We start from the raw sequence: 22,002 nt of genomic DNA on the forward strand, positions 1-22,002 counted from the left end.
AATTACTGGGGAGCTTCGTTCCCAGGAGCGTGGGGTTACCGAGGGAAATGTCGGGGAAACAGCACCGTGCGGGAATTCGCGCATCTTTTGCCGCTTTCATAGAGTGATAGCGGGAGGGGGAGGTTCCCTGCGCTCTCAGGTGAAATTGGGAAGTGAAATCACAGCGTGGCTGCCCAGCTCCTCCGCTCACAACGGCCGGGGGTTTGTCCGGGGGTCCCGGTGTGGGGTCCGGACTCCGGTGCCGCTCCGCAGCGCTGCTGGAGCCCCGCTCATAGGGGGGTGTCATGGTTTAACGGGAATCCCCGCGTGGGGCCGCAGGTGAGAAGCGCGTTGGGGCCGCGTGGCGCAGCGGGGGGCGGCCCGGGGCGTTGGTGGAAGGTGCTCGGCTGCCGTGAGGTGGAGGTTTTGTGACGACATCGCGATTTTGTTTGTCATCAGGATGAATGGAACGGCTGACAAACCGGCGGCCGCCTGCGGAAACGCCAGGGCTGACCACGGAGCGGAGAACCGTGAGTGATTTTGTTTTAAAACTACTTAAATCTAAAAGATTTGCTGATATTCGGAGGTTGAGATGCGTTTCTTAAATTGATATATTGGTTCATAGAATTGTTGTTTCTAGGCAAACTGCCTCGCTAACTGCTTTTAACAGGTGCTCCTATTGAGTGATTTCGCACAGTTGGTAAGGAAACGCTTTACAGGAAGATTTGCTTCCTGAACTGCATACGAACTACTGTCATTTTAAAGGCAGGGAAACGTGCAAACCGCAAACAAAAGCTCAGATGCCCAGAAGCATCCTGATGTTTAGCTGTTTCTCCTAAGTAGTTTAAGTTGTTGCTGAGCTCTGGTTTCCATTGGTGGCAGTTGAAGTAATTTGTAGCCCCTCTGGCGGGGTCTCACACAGACTTTGGGATTAACTCGGTGCAAACACACCTGGGATGGTCCGTTGTTTTGTTCCAGGTAAAACTAAAATTGAATGTTGTTAAAGTACAAAACCCGAGAGGTTTGTTAAGGGTTTGTAACAGGATTGTTATCGACTGCATTACTAACGGTGTTACTGAGTTCTGTGAAGTTTAAGATCGTTTAACTTTTACAGATCAACCACAATATACGTTCAGTGAGTGTCCACTTAAAAGGACAATGCTGTACTTGGTTTCTTTTGCTGTAATGGAAACGTTGGTTTGCCTGAACTGAGTGTACAGTCTTGGTGTCACTGTGCAGATGGAGATCCCAGGCAGTGCTCTTACACTGATGGAAACTGTGCGTGCTGGCTGTGGGCTGAAGGCAATCAATAATAGGATTCAATTAACTCTGTCTTTCCTAGCTCTATTGTGCAGTAGTTGCAGGTATTTTTTTCTTTTTCTCCCCTTTCTCTTTTAAGTTTTCTGTTCAGTACAGGGGGCTCTGCTAGGTAAACTACAAAATATTTTTTCTTTTATGCATGTATTTTATGCAAGCAGGTGTGTGCTGTACATCTTGTTCTATAGCTGTTCCTCCTTGATGAAAAGCAAGGGGCGTGTCTGTAATTTGATTCAGGTGTGGATGATGATCAGGGCTGGATGCAGCTGTGTCAGTAATGGGGGCTGGGGGTGGCTGCTGCCCAGCAGCTGTGCTGCCTCTCCCTGGCACCTGAGGCTGAGCTGTGGGGGTACAGTCTGGAAATCATGTGGGTAACTTCATTTAGGGGTGTGGTCCTGGGTCCTTGTATAGTTCTTCAGTCCATGAGCATTGATTTACTATTTGTTGTCGTCCCCCTTGCCCCCCCCCCCTCCATGCGTACATAAATTATATAAGAAATCTTCTCTTTTTTAAAAGTATTTTGATTGGTTAATAGGGTACACAGGTGGCAGTTCACAATATGAGCTTTCAGTATGTCTATATCCATGGCAAATCACAGGGTGTAGAACAGCAGTGGGCCAGAGCCCTTTTGGAAAAGGCAGTATGACAAAGGTTGCCCTCATTAGCTGCCAGAAGCTACTTATTTAGTTAGTTAGGCTGGGTGCCTGCCGGCTTCACTGCGTCCTCTGCATGAGGATTCTTCTCAGTACTGCTTGTGGTAGTATCAGCTGCTTATTGAGGCTGTGTATTCTGTCCTATAGCTAATGTATTTCCAAAAGAAGCAGGTCAGAAGGCATGTACATTCAAATTACAAGCTATGTGTGACAACTTTCAGAGCAAAGCCTTCTTTAAAACTGTTTTGGAGCTGGACATGCAGTATCTAATTGAATGATGAAATGTTAGTAAGCAAAAAAGCCAAAGTTCTTTGTAGGAGGGCAATTGCTGCATAGCAACTGCACAGAGAGGATGTAATGAAGCTTGCATGTGTTCTTTTGTTGCTGTTTTCATCCTCCTTTTCTCAATGTTCTGAAATGTACAGAAATTATTGAAGTTGTTGGGACCAATTCATTTGTTCATTATGCTTTCAAAAAACAAGGAGGGGGGCAAACAGTGACAGTTTGCTTATATTTTTGGGAAGTAATAAAGGAATTCAGTATGTTAGTTAAGGAGGGGTGTTGTGATGGAATTTTCAAGAGAATATAATCTTTAATGTGTGTGAAGTTTATAGGAAGAAAGAGAGGTTAAAGTAATGCAAAGATTGTGACTGTAATGCCCCGTCTGCTCTTTGGTTTTGTACCCATCTGAAAAAGAAACTGTATTTAAAACAAACACTACCAGCCCTACAAAAATGAGACATCCCGTGCCTGCTGCTGAAAACAGTTGTAAAAGTGGAGTTCAACTTCCAGCTTAATGGGGTCACCATAAACAATAGCTGGGAGGTAGCTGAAAGGGTAAAGCACTTGTAGTGTATCTTTAAAGAGCAGGCTGATTGGTTTAGCAAAAGGCAATTAGGGGAGTAATGGGATTGTAAAGCGAATGTTAATTTGCTAATCAACTTCAGAGGAAAGTTTACCTCATTCTGCTTGATTGTCACCTATTTTGTATCTTTGCAGACTTTATTTATAAAAAATAATCACGTAACTTTACCTCTGTATCTTGTTAAAGGACAAAGTGAGGGCTGAGTAACCAGATTGCAGGTAATGTTTGCTACCAACCTTTGCACTAGGTGGTGCTCTGCCCTGGTGAAGCACTGATCTCCAGGACAATTCAAACTGTGCCAAGCAAAATGAGATATGGTTTAATGGTTTAGTGGTTTGTTGTTGCTATGGTAATGGGAAGATGGTTGGACTAGATGATCTTGTATGTCCTTTCCAACCTTGTGATTCTATGATTCAGTAGGTGCAGTTCTCCCTCATTGCCCTGTAATGGTTAGTGTGGGTACCGGGAGCACAGTGCAATGAGCTGGAATCCAGCAGCCATCTCTAACCAAATCTCTCTTGTGGTGTGCAGTCAGTAGGGAGTCTTGGTTATCATAGAGCACTGATTGTCTCTTGTTGTTTTCTAAAGTCTCTGGGAAGGCTTCTTGTCTCTTTAAACTAGCGGTAGGTTTGTAATCAAAAGCTGGACTTAGCAGATAAGTGGCGTTCAGGCCTACAACCATAGCTTCTAATTAAGTTAAGCTTCAGAAGTGTGTTCCAGGCCTGCTGAATGGAGATAACCTCACCCAAGTTTTCTGATTACCAGAAAAGCAAGCTGAGAATCAGAGCTTCTATGAAGCTCTCATCTCACTTTTTCCTGCCAAAAGGGGAATATCTTCTGAGTCCTGCAATCTATTGCATTCTTTGGGAGTTGGGAAGAGCCTTACTGGTAAGGCTGACTGGTCCCACTCTTCCATTGTCCTCTGCAATGTATGTGAGCTTGAATCCAGTAATTTAGAAACTTCAGGAGAGGATTCGGGCCATAAAACTGTTTTGCTCTCCTTTAGAAGGGATGGAGCTTTGTACACAATACAGGTTCACCTAGTTTTAACAACCCTCTCCACAAACCCTACTAAGGAAAGTAATGTGGCAGTATATAAAAAAATCAACTCAAAGTAGCAGGCTTTCATCCTTAGATTCTGGTAAACCAGAATGTTTGTTTTCTTTAAGTTATTTACCAAACATGAGCTGTTGGGCACTTAGCTATCTGTGTCAGAACTGTGTATTTCTAAATTTCCAGCTGTACAAAATAGGCCATTGTACTTTCAAGTTACATCACTCCTTCAAAGATATTTCATGGTGGCTCGTAAGTAGATGTGTGTAAGTAGATTATGTGAGGAGTTATTTGTAAGTTGTTGAATAATTAGGTTTGCATAGCCAGTTACTTGAAGAACCTACTTCCAGTTGAGCACTCGTACTGTTGGTGGGTTTACTGGAGCACGTGGAAATGAAGTGATGAAAGGGAAATGAGGCAGTGATCAGTTTTGGAACAAATTTATTTATTTATTTGACTCATTTTCAGTATAACATACTTTAGCTTACCAGTTTGCTTGAATATTTTTAGTCTTATTTCTTTGTGGATCATAAAACCCCTGATTTCTTTTTCCCTCCTTTCTCCCCACCCCCACCCCCCGTCTATAAACGTTTTTCAAACCCTGCTCTTACTGCTTAAAATGAATATAATATTGAAGCTTAATGCGTTGCAACGTCCGACTGGGTTGGAATAATCCCCTCGATTTCTCACAAGTAACATTTCAAGTATTGTGCTGTTGACTTGGGTTTTGGGTTTGAGGTTAACCGTGATGTGTTTCACTTCCTTTTCAGGAGGAATAGCCTCACCAGATCCTTTTCCCTCTACACTGCAGCCTATGCTGTCCCTCCCTGTTCTTCATCTGTGTGCAGGATCTTCCTTTTGAGGCCGGTCTTTCAGTGGAATATCATTTTCCTATGATATCCCTGTATCAGTTGAGACTATCCCAAAGTTTATTCCATGCTGCTTCTCTACATGCTGTTGTTGACTCTTTTTGGTGCACTCAAAATGAATATTTATCCCTGATAGATTCTAGGGGTCCACCTTGAAATTTCAGTTCATCAGTGCCTTGTGAATAACTATCCCTTCAGAAGCGGTGTTGGGTGTTTTTTTTCCCCTCAAAAACTTGCATGTGTAAATTGTGACAATTATCACTTGCCTCTTATTATCTTACATATGAGCGTGACTCTTTGAGCAGAACCGAAGGCTCTGAGTTTCTAAAGGAAATTAGTTCATACCCACCGCTTCCCCTTTGCTCAGTGAAACACGTTCCTCATCGGACACAATAACCAGGACCCGAATTCCTGTGACCGCCTGCCATCCTGGGAGAAGGCCGGTAGATGGCACTCTGGTCCTGTAACTCGGTATTTTAAAGCCAATATGGTCACTTTGCCCACTGCGCCGATTATTTAAAGTACTTGTTTCTCAAAACTGAGCTTCTAAGCTCAAAATTTAAAGTACAAAAATTTCTGCAGTAGTAGAAGTGTTGCTGAAATGGGTTGAAGTCTTTAAAAAGGGAGAGTCTTGCTGCATGTATCTATAAAGCACAATTTGATGCAGTATTTCATTGAGGGGGTGTGTTTGTGGTGAGTTTGCACAAGGGACTGATGTCCTTCTAAGAGGCTGCTAGTCCAAAGGCTTGCTTACCATTGAGACATGATAGAACAGGGTGCTGATAGAGCTCCTGCCTTTTTAGTGATCTCCTTGGTCACTGATTGCATGAAGTCAGTGGTGCCCAACCTAACCTGCCTTAGTTTTGCCTTGAAAAGGGCTAATGTTTGGGTGTTGGGGCCATTACTGCAGGTCCTTGGAGCTCCCTCTCAACTCTTCCTGACCTGTGAGCACTTTTGACTCTTCCAGGACAAAATCAAACAAGTTAGCTGAGCCATCTGGCAGTGGTTTGAAGCAACTTGTTGGGCTTTGCCCTTGAACTGGCTAGAAGTGCTTACACAGCCGGTTACTGGGTCTCAGCTGGAAGGTGTTAACTAACAGCTGGGAAGCAAAAAGGAACAGCCCTTAAAATGGCCTGTGAGCTGTATGCTCTGGGTGAGAGGCTTTATGTGGGCCTGTCACCTCTGAAGGAGACACGGTGTGCTCCTATGGCCCATGCCAGCAGAGAGGTGATTTATTAAGCTGTCAAGTCACAGATCCTCACTAGTGTATCTCTTTATGAAGTTGTATTTTCTGCATGCATGGGACTGATGTACCTGACTGAGTGTATCTACAAGCTGCAAACAGATTAGGATAGAGAATCAATTATAGAACCTTGGTTTGGATTTCAGAGAATGGGAAAGCCTGTTTGGCAGATTATCTACCAGCCTTCGAGATCTTAAAAAGAAAACAAAAATTAAAAACACCCACCATAATAAGCAAAACAAAACCTCTTTTTTACCCTTATTAGTAAGCTGGCATTGTATCATGGAATATTTTATCTGTACAGTGTTATGGATTATGAAGAGAGTAATGAATTGGAACACACATCATCATCTTCAGTGAACATATTGGAGAAAATCTTTAGTTAACATACTGGAGAAATTTTGCACTACAAATAAAGTAGATTATCTTCTTATCCAGGAACTCATCTATATGTAAGACGTAGAGCTGTCTTGCAGTCAGAAATGTATATTTGGTTTAAGTAATAATCATTGCTTAGAGTTCATACTCATCCCCTCCAGTATGTACCTATTATAGGAGTTCACAGAAACTACTCTGTAGACCTGCTGGAATAATTTTTATTAAATGATATTCTTTGGTAAACAGGGAAAACAGAGCTGCAAGGAGGTTAAAATCTGGGCTTGGCTTCCCCGCTAATGACAAACTCTGGCCCCAAAATTTGCTGAGACAGAGATGACAGGCTCTCGCAAGTACATCAGGTCATCCATCCTTCCTGGTTGCTGCAGGGTACAGGTGCACTCAGACAGAGATGACTGGGTTATTTTGAACTTTGCTTGCACCCCAGACAGAGCAAGAGGGAGTTATGGATAGTGATACCCACCTGCTGAACTCATACTACAGCAACTCCACCAAACTTTTCTTTCCTTTCACTGCTTGAAGAGTATGGACTGTATGAGGACCGCGCCACTTTTGGTGCTTTTATTTCAGTACTTGATCATCAGTTACAGCCCATCAGCCCTGGGTGGTTCTCAGTCAAAACAACCTGTACTTAGAAAAAAAAGCTTAGTGGGACCAGAGATATTACAGGAAGGCAGGCTTGTCAGGGAGCCCATTACTTGCTATATGCCCCACGCTGGGAAGTGATGGGTGACGCTCAAACTCCAGCTATTGATTTAATCTTGGACAGCCTCGCATCTGTAACCTCCTTTGCCTATCTCTAGAGCAGATGTTTTCTTCCCACTGCAGACCGCCTGAAGGCTTAGTCTTACGTGTTGTATTATATTTTGGTATTATCACTGGTGAACTTTTTGAAGTGGAGGAGGGATAGTCCTTTTCTTTGTCAGGCCTTCATATCATCATCAGAGGGTAAGGGGATTTGCTGCGCAGTGCCTCATCCCAAACATTTTTGATGATAGCATCAGATTTTTTCCTATTTGCCCTTTTCCCTAGAAGGGGGTTAGACTCCTTGGGTGTTGCCTGATGAAACTCAGGAGGAGGGTCGGTGCAGTGAGGTTTTCTGGCTGCACATCTTAGTAGGGTTACTGAGAGTGCAGAGGGCCCTCAATGCAGACAGGGAGCAGCCTGCATAAATGCAACTAGAAGCAGAAGATTCTCCAAGCATGTTTCTTCTTTCTGGAGCACCTTGCCAATAGAGAGGGAGATTATGTTGGAAAACAGCTGGACTCCCCTGTCTGTGTGTGCATGTGGCCAGCCATCCTTCATGTGTACACATCAACTTCTTGGAAAGATGCAGCTTAATCCAGGTGTTGGTATTCACTTGCTGTCTGCACATCAAAATTAAGGAAATGCAAAGGGAATTTGTAAGCCAGTGAAAAGCTGTGTGTCTAACAGGGAGGAGGATCAGCGTTTAGAGCTTGCTCTGTGCTTGTAATCTCACTGACCTCCCTTCTAGTGATATTCTAGCTGTTTGCACAATAAATATCACAGAATCATTAAGGTTGGAAAAGACCTCTAAGATCATCCAATCCAACCATGGCTTTAGGATACCTTCATGTCCTGCAGCCCAGCCTAACCTTGGTGGTTTCTTTTTGCCTCCTTTCAGAGATCTGTGCAGTGCCCTTTCTCGGCCATTTCCATATGTGCTTGGTTACTTAATGAACATCTCCATCCTTTCAAATTTGGAAGATGTAGACAGGCACCTACAGACTGACTGTGGAACTTCTTTATTTTATTTGCAAATCTTAATGAAAAGGTTTTCAAAGTTTTCAAGTGAACTCAGTTCTAAAGCAGTGAGGTGCAGGAATTTGTATGGACTGCACTCTTGAAAATAGTGATAATCTAGACCTTGTATCACCTATGAACTACAGGGGAGCTGGTGGTTGTGCAAGTGCTCGTAATGAGGCAAGTACTTAAGTGTTTTGTTGGACTGGAACCACAGCCAGCCTGTGGCACATGGAATATTTTCATCTAGAAAGTCTCAAATTGTTGAGTCAAGTCTTGTAGTTTCAGGAGTAGCTCAGGGAGCTGCTGACAACTCAGACAAATTGGTGTTTTTCTACCTGAGTTGTTGGCCATTCAAGCTGAGCTCAAAGCAAATCTTTGGGGCTTTGAGTAAGCCAGTGACAAATCAAAGAACCCTGTTTAACTTGGCTATGGCAGAGGATTGTACTTCCTTGTGAGGCTTGGTGTATTCCTCTGATTCACAAACATCTGTTTCTCTTCCCTGACAATTCCTAAGATGAGCTCTTGGAGGAAAATGAGCAAGGATAATTTCTGAAATGCTGGTAGTTCTTAGCAGAGCAGTTGCAGGTGTGTGTGCAGGAGGCCAAAGCCAAGTGTGCTGGGTGAACTCTCTTATGTGGCCATGGCTAAATATTCCTGCTTCAGCTATTCCTTTGCTCCGCTGGCACTGATCACTGGTGGTGCCATTTGGTGATTGGATTTCAGGGTGCTCAATCTCCTACAGTCTAAGAAGTGTGGTTAAATACTCTTCAAGGACTACGAGCATCTACGTGTTCGCTTGTTCACTTCTGCTCGTCTCTAGTTGTGATGTTTTCTATCATAGCACATGCTTCTCCTGTTCCTTCCAGTGTACCCACCTTGCTTAGTGTACATTTCACTTTGTGAGGGCAAAGCATACACAGGCTTGGACAGTAGTTTTATTTGACTGGGGGTTTCCTGTAAGTGGCAGCCAGAGGGTCTTACCCGTGCTGGTGCTGTGAACTTTTAGAGTTCCACTATTGCTCTGAATCATACCTTTGTCTCCACACTGAGTCATATATTAAAATAAAACTGTGGGAAATAATAAAACCCAGTTATATGAATGTGTTTTTTATTATACGAGTTCTTAAATTTTTTTTTTATTACTGCTTTGAGGCCAACTCATCATCTTTTGTTATGTTCATTACAAAAGGCTTTGCTCCAATCCCTGTTAAGTCAAAGGGAAAGGAGAGTAGTGCTTGGGGAGAAGAGCAGTTCCTTGCTTGCATCCATTCCCGTGTCCTCAACGTGCCTCTGTCTTTACCACAGCTACCCTAACAGGAGCCCTCTGGGGTAGGTGGTGTTACAGAGGAGGTTGACCAGGCAAGTTTGCAGAAGACTACTCACAGAAAAGGGGGGTCAGATGCAGTTCTCTTCAGTCTCAGACTTAATGCTCTTGCCCATGGCCTCTGTTGTTTCAAGTACTCCTAAGTGAGCTACTGTCCTTTATCAAGCAAATGTGAAACAGTTTTCGGTTTTTCATTTGTCTTGCCTGCTCTATTGCCAGAAAAGAGTGAGATGCCTTTCTCAGTCACAAAAAGGTAGAAGATGAGATGGGAGGAAAGAAATCTGAAGCACACAACAAAAGAAAGTAGGAAGGGAAAGCATTGTTCACAGTTGCTAATTTGAAAAGTAAATTGTTCCTATTGATAAAGAAATAATCTGCAGTGTTTTTGCTAAATATTTAGGCTTTGTAAAGTGAAGAGTTTGTATCTTTACTTGGGCTTGGGGAAATCTCATCTTCTCTTTTAAGGCATGTTTCTTGAACATACCAGTACCAGGACTGCTTGCTTACAGGACATTGCATGATCTGTGCTACTTTCTCTCACCTTAAGAGGCAGCTGAATGTACACACGCTAATTGAGTTCTTGACCAGTGCTCCACTGGAGTCTGGCTTCGTAACAGAATGAAGTAATTCCTCTGTGCATCTCTGTCTACAGCTTCCAAAACTTAGTTTTTCTCAGATACTGGCACAGACCATAGCCTGAACTCTAGGAGTACTTGGATGTTCAAGACTTTCCTCTATTGTCGGGCAAGCTGCTCTCATCCCGCTCTTGTCATATACTCCTATAGGGTCATCTGAATGTCTTTGGCTTTTAGAAGAGCAGGTACTTCTGAGACTGCAGCTTGGGGCTCTGATGGATCAAGTGAAGTCAGAAGTTGGCTTCTAGGTGACTGTGGGGATACGGTATTGAAGTCTTTGTTACAGATGTGCTGTAGGTTTCTTCTGAAACTTCTCATAGAGGCACTGGTTAAAAGACAAGTTTTGTGATGTGGGATTCCAGGCATCGAAAATTACACTGCCACCAAATTTGCAGTTCACAGGGTGCCCAAGAAATGTCTGGTGTTGAGGAGCTGCAGTGGTGAATGACCTCCCAATAGTCTTTCATATATCTTCTCTTGTGTGTTTCTGGGCACATATTGAATAATCCTCCAGCATCAGAAACGCATTAAATGTTGCCTGACTGACCATCCACAAATCATTTAAGTGTTATTCTTTTTGTTTATTTAATGTCTTTTTTGACATTTATTGTTCTCTGCTTAATAAACCATATGGGATCTAGAGGTGTGGCTAGTCTACTTGATCTCTTAGGATAGCATATATTTTAAAATGATTTTAACCTGTCAACTCATTAAATCACCAGATGTTTTCTGTTTCAGTGCTAGAAAATAAATAGAAGTTCCTGTCAGGTAATCAAAAACCCAGTAGGCCAAGAAACTGTCTCTTGAAAGATACAATAGATCAAAAGGACAGCCCCATGTGAACATAATACCTGGAGATTTGACATCGTCTGAAAATAATGTATACAATGGTTGAAACGTTTGGGCACAGCTGTGAAATTTCTGCAGGTATTTTATTCCCCATTTTCAGTAATTCAGGTGACTTTTACAAGGTTAATGCCTAGAGAGCTCCCATGGAAAGAAAAGCCAATGATAAGGACGAATATAGATGGGTGAAATATGTTACAAAGGCTTCTCAAAAGCTTTTAATCCATGAGATCTAACATATATTGTTGAGGATATTGAATAGTGGATTTGCTCATAGTGCAAACATAAAGCTTGTTACGGGCACATATCTCTAAATGTGATGCTCTGGAAGTGTTTGTCCAGGCTCTCATGTCCACCTTTTTTTTTGGTTTGGTATTATCATAGTGGGACATATTATCAAACTGAAATACTGGCTGCTGTGCTCTTTCTGCTTCCGTGGTTTTTAGAGCTTCTGCATTTCTGAAAAGAAATCTATTTTTTTTTAAAAGGAAAGAATATGGCAGCTTGTGAACCTGGGTGCTGCTCCACACGGTGGCTGCTCATGGTCCTTTTGGTTTTATGAGTGATTAGTCTGGGTCTTGGGTGCTCAGTATCAAATGTTTTACATGCAGAGAGTGGGTGAATGACTTACATCCATGGTATTGGTTTGTATCTATGAGGGTGGTGCCTGGGGTGCGTGGAATGATAGGGAAATTCAGTTTTTGTAGATTTATGACAATTACTAAGAGGCGTAATGTACTGTAAAGCTACTATGTTAACATGCATGGGGCTGTCTTTTCAGTATTTTGATATGCAGCAGTGGTTTTATGGCTGTCTCAGGAGGTGTTATAAAGCTTTGTTTCAACACGGGTAATATTCCAAATCCAAATTTTGCTTCATTTTTATGTGGTTTCAGAAAATTAAAATTAATCACAGTTCATTTGCATTTTCCCTGCTTGTCACAATTACAAGGCTGGTGCAGAAATAATGAGAGTTGGTTTCGTTTAATAGCAAAGATTCAGCAATGTTTGTCCTACTCAACTGCCTGGTTTTATTTATTTATTTTTTCCCTTGTAGGTGAGTTGAGAAAAAGGGCTGGAGGTGCAAGGTCTGTAGCATTAGTTGCCTGGCCTTTCTTTGCCTCTCTTTCCCCATGTCTCCATGGGGTCGCTCAGGAAGGCTAGAACAAGCCAATAAACTGTGTCAGTCCCTGAGGCCTGGGAGCAAAAGTAGTGTGGCCTGGTGTGCGTTGTAAGGTGACAAGCACCAATGTTGCTTTACTCTGACAGTATCCCAAGACTGTGTGCTTTCACAGTCAGTACTGTGTATACTGACTCCCCATATAGTTTGCCTGTGTTCCCTTCTGAATTCAGGAGAACTAAATTTCTATCTTTCTATCCCCAAACTATTTTTTTCCACCTTTCTTTTGCATCCTTTTCGATGGGAAGGGACTCATTTCTTGACTCCGTTATATGTATTCATGATCCTCTTCCTCATGGTTCCTACCCTATCTTATCTTCAGCAACCTTTTTGAGGAGGACAGGAAAAACCTTGAGGAGATTGAAGACATAATAGACTCAGGTCCAGGTCCAAGGCTTGTGGCTTTTCCCCTGCTGATGGCCATAGCAGGACATCTAATAGAACCTCTCTTGTTTTACTTCCCCCTCTTCATGTACAACCACAGACATTCCATTGCAGCAGTTCCCAGGGAAGAGGTAGCTCAGATGCCAGAAGAGAAATCTTGTGATGTGACAAGCTCTTACACAGATCAGCTGCTGATCTGTATGATACCTAAACTAGAGGGAAAAACAATCTGCAGGGGGCTCATGAGAAGAACAGCTCATGATTTTAGGACTGACTTATTTGGCTGTGTTTGCTGTCTAGAACGTGGGATGCCTTTGAGTGATAAATGTCCTCTGTGGTGTTCCCTTGAGAAAGCATCCTGACAGTCTTTGACCATCTCTGGTTTATGGTGGGGTGGTATATATTACCTAACATATAGCTGATAATTTTGCTTTTATGCTGTCCCAGCAGACTGTAACTCTGGCTGAGAGTTATAAAACCTGTGTTGATGTGTATAGGTGGGATGAGTTCTGAACAGATTTTTAATTGGTGGGCATAACACTCTTTGATAGAGCCAACTGTCATCCACAAAACACCATTATTTCCATGTACTCACCACCATCAGCCGATTTGCATGGATGAGCTGATCAAAGATGCTCTTTATTTCATGGTGTGAAAGCTGTGCGTGGCTGCCTGGAACGTAGCTTGTCCTTCATGTCGCTGCCGTTGCTGCTGAAAGACACCACCCACCACCTCACTATAGCTGCACCCTCTGTTTGGCCTCCATCAATGTTCAGCAAGTACTGTTGGATGTCTGTGGGTTCCATCTTTTCCACATGGAGGAATCCAATGATGCACCTCTGCTTCACGTGCTCTTTCATGTCAGGCACCATTTTGTCCGACTGCCCCTCTGCTGCCATCTGTCACACAGCAGCAATATGTAGTGGAATATTGGTGGCAAGGTTCAATCTCTACTGCCATACCAATTAGGAGATGTAATGGGGCAGTGCATGCTTCCCTTTCCCCTCAGTGCTCAGAAGTGAGCTAAGATCTGTGCTTTGCTCTGTTAGACAGCTTACATTCTTTTGGTACGCCCTTCTGGAGATGTCTTAAAAACAAACAAAAAGCACGTTTGCCTAAGGCAGACCTATTTCTATTTTATTCTAATATGTAGCAGTGTTTAATTGCTGATAATGCAGCTGAATGAAGATGACCTTCTTCCTGCTGTGGTAATAAAGGATTCTTCCCTCAGTGTTCTAAAATTCTCATGAATTTCATCTCTCTTGCTTTGCTCAAATTGGAAACTTCTCTGTTCTTGTGGATTTTGTCCTGAGAAAGTAATTTTTTTCTATTTGTTTGTTCATAGCAAGGAAGGAAAGTTCAGCAAGTAAAAATGTTTTAAGTGATAGAAGATAATCCAATAAAAAAATCAGTAGGTGAGCGTAAACTTGAACGGAACAATAAGCACTAAGAATTTTCAACTATTTTCTTTTATTAAGCCACAAAACAACACGAAACTGGATTGATTAACTTGAAACTGTTTTGAGACCAATAAATGCCAGTGAGGGATCTGACTGACTGAACAGAAGTGAATATCATGGGATGCTGGCAAACCGAGTATTATATTAAATAAGATATCTTTGGAGGACTGGGCCTGAAATGTGACTCTTTAGTTTCGTCTGGAGCTACGAGTGAGTAGGTGCACCCTGTATGGCAACAAGGTTGCTGTAGTAATTATTCATTAGCTTTAAATAACAGGGTAATTATGAAGGTAAAATTCACGTACCCCGACACACCCTTTTTTTGCTGGCTTTTCAATTTCTGAAGAATGCCTACAGCCCTCTGCTTTGTGTTGTAAAACAGGGCACTGCCCCTGGTTGTGCCTGGTTTTTTCTTTGCCTTTTTGCATGATCTTCGCAACAGTGGAAACTGGGGTGAAAAGGTAACATGAATCAGGGATGCAGGCACTTAGAGAGAATCAAAACTCAGTTTCTCTTTTGCCTTCAAGAATAATGAATATACTTATGGGCACTAGAGTGGCGTTTATAGTACGTGTAGGATGGGTTAATCTCTAAAAATTCTTGAATTCTGTTTTTTCAACTTCTTTTCCTTCAGCACAAAAGACAGTTAGTAGAGCAGGAAAGATGGTATTTTGTGAGGATGGAAGCCCAGCCTGTGATTTATATCCTGGATGTTTAGGTCATCATGTGCTGTTGGGAGCCATATTGTAAGCGTTCATCTTGTGTTACATGGGAGGAATTGGCAGAGTTTGAGTGACTCTGGTTAAAAATTCATCTCTTGAAATCAGTTTATCTCAGGTGGATTGAATCTTATTGACATACATTGAAAATCTTGGAGTCAAACTCACCAACATGTCTTTTAACCTGAAATTGGAGATAGCTGCATGCAATACAGTGTGGTTATGTTCCAAACATTTTGTTAGCTGCTCTGATTCACTGCAAATATGAAGGGCTGCCACAATTCGTGGTGACAGGAGCCATGTATGCCATGTGTGTTGTGGAGTATTGTGACCTATGTGCACAGCAGGTAGAAGGTCCTCTGCATCTCTGATGTCCTGTGCATAACCAGAGAATCAGCCATGTTCTGCACTCCTTCCTCTGCTGCAAAATCCATAATCCAGCCCAGCCACCCAGTGAATAGTGTGGAGTGTTTGGCAAAGGTAATGTGCTCAGCTGTGCTTTCACGGATAACTTGTCAATGATAGCTTCTTTTATAGACAATTTCTTTAACTGAAGTTGTTTGGTTTTTGCATGGATTTGCTTGCACTCACTGGAAGTGATACCCTTGCTGTCCTTCACCAATCTGAGTGTTACAGCCACTGGTTAAGTATTCATTCAATGTTTCTTGCTCTTTGGACTTGATATTGTGAGTGCATAGCGGAATATAACATAGCTCAAACCTGGAAAGGTTGTGTGTGGGAGTTCTGGCCTTCTCATAGGAGGTGAGATACGTGGCAGATTCCTTCCATTCCAGATATTAAAAATTCCCTGTGCTGTGGGGATTGAAGGGTCACCAGTGGAACCATGCTTGTGTGTCTTTAGACGTGCCTTCTTCAAGGTCCAGCCTTGTAGATGTACTCAAGGATCTCAGAGAAAGCTTTCTGAAAGAAATCAGCGTGAGGATGCCCAGTTTGTGATCCCAGGTAGACCTTAGAAACAAGACCAAGACTAATGCACAGGGGTCTTACAAATGAGGTATTTATTCACAGTTCAGTAGCAGTGGAGATGAGCAAAGTACTAATAACTATTAGGTGCTAATACATCATGGGACAGTCATGCCGCGTGTTAGGCAAGAACCTAGGATCTTGTGTGGAAATTGCAAAATGCTGTCAGCTGCATACAGGCATGGTATACATATAAGTATGTACATTGTTCACTTATGCGTATTCTTTGAACCTCACAGCTGTATCATTTCGTAAATAGAATCTGTAATTTCTATTGGGCCTTTAGTTATTTTTGTTTTGCAATACTAACATGTTGTTTTTCAGTAGTATTCATCTAAGAACATCTGAAAGCTGAGCAACTCTCTAAAAGAAGCATGTTTCCCTGTATGGGTAGATTACTTAGGCAATGCTTCTGGTTTTAGATTCTCTCATTACAGGAACACTAACCCATTTTTAAACCTGTGTAAACACTTCAGTTAACAAACACATTTAAGTTCTACCAATGAGGCCTTCACATTTGAGAAGTAAGTCTTCAAGACCCAGATGCTCAGCTTTGGGTGCTGGTGGCTTGGTCATGCTGGACATCACTCAAATGCAGTCATCTTCAAGGGAACTATTGCTGTTTAGCATCTCTGAAAGGCTGAGTGAGGAGTTTGGGTAGCTCAGGCAGGATTCCATGAATTAACTCTTCTGTGAATCTTGGCCTCATCTCACATTGATCAAATTTAGCACTGATTCCTGTTGATTGTTGATGTATCAGGCAGGAACAGAGCCCTGTCTTGTTGCCTTTCCATACCCATGTTAACCACACAGCCATGCTTGTGTTGCTCTGATGAAATGGTTGACATGTCAACCTGTTTTCTTTAAGGCGAAAGGCCTTGTGGACAGTGATACTGATGGCACTGCAGCAAAACAAAGACCCTGCAATGCTATTGCCTTTCTCTTCACTGTGGCAACTGTCATGGCGGGCAGAAAAAGGCTTTTTGTACCCTGGTTTCTCTCAGTGACTCTGAGAAGATGAGGACTGTAAAAGTATAAAATGAATGTCTGCTTATCAAGTGGGGATGTCTGCCATACAGGCATTCAGGTTTAACAAGCAGGAAACAAAGGGGTATTTTCTCCTCCAGAGGATGGTATCCTGTCTTTTTCCTGCGTGTCCTGCACCAATATAACATTATGGTTTCAGTTAAGAGATCTACGCTTAAGAACAAATAAAAAACCACAACCCTTCCCCTTTCAGTGGAGAGACTGAACAGAATTGCAAAATGTTTTAAACAGGAAAAGCTGCTGCTAGAGTACACACACACAGAGAAAAAAAGAGGAAGGTGGTATTGCTAAAATAGGAAATGGAAGTTCATGTGAAAGACGTTTTCCTCAGGAAAGTATTGGTAAGTGTGGAGCAAGGTGATGCTATTGCAATGTAGCAGCTCTCAGCTCTTTCTCAGTGTGTGTCTCTCTCAGTTCTTCCAGTATCATGTTTTGTCTGTGTACATCATATACTCAAAGAATAATAGTGTAGAATGAAGTTCTACCAATAGTGGTGTGTTTGGCAGTAGTAATGGCCAACAATCACGATCTCTTTTTATCTTTTACCTTTTTTTTTTTTTTTTTTCCTGTTTGTTTCTGGATGCCAGTGTGAACCAGGAGCAATATATGGGTATCTCTATCATGATTTGTGTTAGATGCTGATAATAGTTCATTGCCAATATCTTAATGTTCATCCAATTCATTTATTTATGCTTTAGGATAGAAAACAGCTGTAGCACAAAAAAAAAGTGTGATTTCCCATTCTGATTCTTCAGTGTTTTTCACTGTGATTTCAAGTACTTGAAGTGTATTTCCACAAATCAAGACTTCCACATTTATCAGAGAGCTTAAGAGCTTATGATTGCAGTAGTTTATTTGTTTGTTACTGTGTGTGTGCTTTAGTTTACTTGTTCATTCCTGTACATATGCTAAGTTTTTTCTGTTGATTCTTCTAGTTACCCAATTTAATTAATTAACAGATTATTCAAAACCCACATGAAATAGCTGGTCACCAACCTCCCGAAAATATTAGGCAGAAAAGAAAAACAAACATTCCTTATGAATGTAGATTATGTGGATTAGATCCAGGAATTCAGATAGCAAATGTTTGAGAGAGAAAAGGAAGAATTCTCTGTGGGGAAGGAGGCTCAGCAAGGAATTGTTCCATATTTCCATTCTTCCTGCTCAGAGGTGTGCAACAAAAGAATAAGCTCAGTGGTCACAGGCCGAAGAATTGCTGTGATTATTGTTTGCTAATAATTTTTGAATAATAAGTCAGAGGCACTTATTGGAAAAGACTTTATCCTGTGCTATAATTATTAAATAAGCTAAGAAGGTGGTGGGAAAAATAGGTTTCATTTGTGCAGATGTTACGTCTCTTCTAATGTGAAATGTTATTCTAGTGCTCTAGAAAGTGTTTATCTTTGGTCTGAGCAGTTATCTGATGGGCACCTTCTTTCCTTCTCATCCTGTACTATCTTTTTTGCTTGTTTGGTTTCTTTAATTTCCCCCCTTCTTTCTTGAGAATAATGTATCTATTTTCAAAGTATCATTAAAATACAGTTAGTTAAATGTTATAGCAATTATTTTTAATGGAAAGCTCCGCTGGTTGATGGCTGCTGCTATTATATACATTTTGAAATCTTACTAGATTTGGAAAGCACATCTTGCGTGGACAGAGAATCTTTCCCTTCCAGAGGTAATTCCTGTCCTGACGGTGCTTGATTCAACATGCTTAGGCTGAGCATGAGATGAAAAAGCGGGGAATGGAGAAGCATATGTAGAGCCTGAAGAAAATAGTCAGTTATTAAAACAATTTAGCTTGCCATTAAATCTCACAATTTTTTAATATAAAGAGGTTGTTCTTCCCTTTGTCTCATCGGTTGCTCTATTATAGCAGAAAACCCAGTGCTGAGCTATAGGTGGGGTAGCTGAGCAATGGGATCTAGATTTCTGGCCTGACCCCACCAGTGCCAAGCTGTATCATTGCTGTATCATCCTGGGCAACCTACCTAAGCCCTGAGTCTCCCTTAGCACTCTGTAAATGTCATATAACAGCAGAGGATGCTGAGAGGTTTAATTAGAATTAATTTCAGTCTTTCAAGTACCGTGTGTTTCTCAGATGAAACGTGCTGTGCAAGTGTGAAGGATAATTATTAGCTTGCGTCTGTATTTTTCTGATACATTATTACTATTCTTTTATTAACTGTGTTTAAAAAACAAAACAAAAAACACTAAAACCCGTGGTACTTACTGGCTTTCGGTTTTGTTTGGATGGTTTAAAGTTAGTCCCTATGAGCACAGTAACTAATTAAACTAATACTGGCACTGAGATGTGGGGTTCTTTTTGGTTTTTTTTTTGATTTTTCATTGGAGAATACTAATGGCTATTGGGAGATTGTCACAGAACGTCTGCCTGTTTTGATACTTTTAAGCACCTTGAATCATTCACTTAAATGTACAGTGGGTCATGCTGCTTTTAAATGTAGTGAATTAACCTAGCAGTAAAAGCCTGTAGAATCTCTGCTGGTAGTTTCCTTATGGGTGGTGGGACTCAGCCCAGGTGACATTAGAGTGATCATTCAGGGAACTGTCCTTGCAGTTGGTGCCTGGTGCCTCCTTAACCATTTGCCAGTCCTGTCAGGAGCTGAGCATACCTTATGCAACGGGCCACTGCCTGGTTCTCACTTGTTGTTCTTTTTTTCCCCAGCTAAAACTCCGCAGTCTGGGGAAGGCTGAGATACCAGGGGATGACACGTAGCACATGAAAGCACGCTGTCTTTTTTGGACAGGAGATAACTGTGTTCTTTCCAGATGGAATCACTGCTACATGAGAAATAAAAATAACTGATTGTAGCAGAAACTGCCTGTCCCAAGGACATAATATTTCAGAGAGTGTTGAGTTATAAACTGTGCTTGTACTTTAACATGGATTTGAGCATGTGATTGGGCTTTTCTTGTAGCTCAATGTTTGTGAGTCCTAAATAGAAAGGCAGTATTAAGAAATAAGTTCAGATCATTTTGGGATAATGAACTTCTTTCAATAAGGTTATTGTTCTATAGGCAGGTCACACTGTTTTTGTCCTTACTTGCCACTTACTATGAAGTGTTATTCTAGCACACAGGACTCCTGTGTTGGTTGCCATGAGATGACCATTCCAGAGAGACAGTCTTCTCCTGTCAAGGTCTCAGATGTGACAAAGCAGATTTCTCTTAGACATACTGCCTGGAAACTGCTTGAGGTTGCTTTAGTGTTGTTCCATTCCCAAGTAGCATAAAAATGAAAAGAAGATAAATAGATTTTATACCATTCTCACAGCATGCAGTTGCTTTTGGGTGTACCAAAATGCTACCAAGTAAAACACTGGACCCAGCTCATCCACTGAAGCTGCACTTCTGTCTCACTCCAGTAAATTTACTTTTAAACTGTCCTTATCAGTGACAGTCTTACTAGTCTAGTTGTGCCTGTCCGGTGTCATCATCCTGAGGATCATTTAATGATCCAGACAGACACAAGATAGGGATGGCCTGAAACTGTAACTATATGTCTGGTCAGTGTAAGCTTTGTCAACTCAGTGCAATAGACTTCTTTGCTAGCACAGCCCAGATATTAATTTAAGGATTCCAAACTTAAAGAAAAGGTTTCTTTAATCTGCCATGTTCTGACATGGCATGTTCCTTGGTGCATAAACTCCAGGCTGACATTCTTTTTCTTGCAGGTAGGAGTCTTGTCTTTGGCCTACCTGGTAACTTGTAGGATAAAGCTGCCTAATAAAGAAATGTGATTTTTTTTTTAAGTCTAATTAGCTTGAAAATGATAACAACGAAGTAGATAAAATAACAAGAGCTATGTGGAATGCTCTCAGAGCAGGGATAGTCACAAATACCCTTAATGAACCCGTTTGTTTCTCCATTGCTATCTGTGTCAGCTAATGATTCCCGTGTTACCAGATAGGATTTGAGATCTGAAGTAATGTCACAAACTGAATGCTGATTTTGTTGTAATGTCTGATGACCACTCGAGTGCCTGGGGTCTGATGGTTCTGGCACCATACTGGGCAGGCAGCAGTTTGCTGTCCAGCACGTCTCCATTGCCCTTTGAGAAATAGTTATGGATGTGAATCCAGCTGAGCCAATGACAAAATGACTACCAGGTCTATGAAGAGACTGACAGACAGTAAGGGAATACAGATGGATGCTACGCATTTGCAAGTGTTTATTATTTAAAGTCTGTGACTGGGAAAATATATAGAATGAAAGGGTCAGAGAAAGACAGTGTGCTTTGCTGGCTTTGCCTCTCAGATTTTAGGATCAAAAAGAAAGAAGGAGGAATATGTCACATTGCAGGTAATTAAGGATTCATCAGGAAATAAGGAACACTTGGTTTCTCTCATAGCTTTGAGGACAAGAGGTGAAGGGTATCTGGTATATCTTCCATATGTGGCATGCTATAATTGGAGGGATAGGAATGAGGTATTTGGAAATCTGAATCTAAGCTCTTATAAATGGAAGCTGTTTTTGCTCAGTGAGCTTGCTGATAGGCTCAGTGATCTACATTTGGAAACAAAAGATATATATTTTTTTAATTATTTATTTGTAAATTAAAACTATCCTTATTTTCTTCTTTATAAATGTTTGGGATTTGAATTACGATTACAGTGTTTTCTCATTACCAATACCTAGGAGTTGCTGTCCAGGCAGTCTAAGCTTTTGGCATTTTAGTCAAAGACTTTCCACAGTTCTGAAAACTTCACACTGGGAACAGCATAGAGAAATAATTTGTTTCTCAGACTACAAGCTGTCATTCCAGTTAGGTATAGCTTTGGTTTTGAGGATGAAGATGAACCACCATTTGTGTTTTTCAGACGTTCCAAGGCCCAGATAAAGTGGGCCATTGTGTTCAGCTGAGCTGAGCCAAAACAAACACCTGGGCAGTTCTGTCCAGCAAATTTACAGATTGGTTTGTGATGAAGTGAACACGATTTAGCAATTAAGGGCTGTAACATGCAAAATGTCGCGAGAAGGCATTACATATTAATACCACTAGATGGCAATTAAGACCCACTAGATGAAACTGGCTGGTAAAGCTAGCCAAAAGCTTTCAAATTTGTGCAGTCTACTTCAAAGTGTTAAAAGCTGGGCTTTTGAGTAAGACTTTGGGATATCTGTATTTTCCTTGGAGTAGAGTATGCAATAATTTCCATATGACAAAGGAAATATTGTTAAAGCTGAACCAAAATTTGGATTGCACATTTGGATTCATACATGTCTTGGCAGTTTTGGAAAGGATGTATTTGGTTTCT

General features: G+C 41.5%; 1 long non-coding RNA gene across 14 annotated transcripts in view; it reads left to right on the forward strand.

Annotated features, from left to right (window-relative positions):
• Positions 1-22,002, forward strand: part of LOC107319261 — a 150,805-nt gene that overhangs the window by 9,118 nt on the left and 119,685 nt on the right. For all 14 annotated transcript variants that reach the window (XR_004308712.1, XR_004308711.1, XR_004308708.1 and 11 more), the window contains exon 4: positions 439-509. This is a non-coding gene — a long non-coding RNA (uncharacterized LOC107319261). The remainder of the gene's footprint in view (positions 1-438; positions 510-22,002) is intronic.

This window comes from Coturnix japonica, chromosome 11 (genome assembly GCF_001577835.2).
Source record: "Coturnix japonica isolate 7356 chromosome 11, Coturnix japonica 2.1, whole genome shotgun sequence".
Lineage (NCBI taxonomy): Eukaryota > Metazoa > Chordata > Aves > Galliformes > Phasianidae > Coturnix > Coturnix japonica.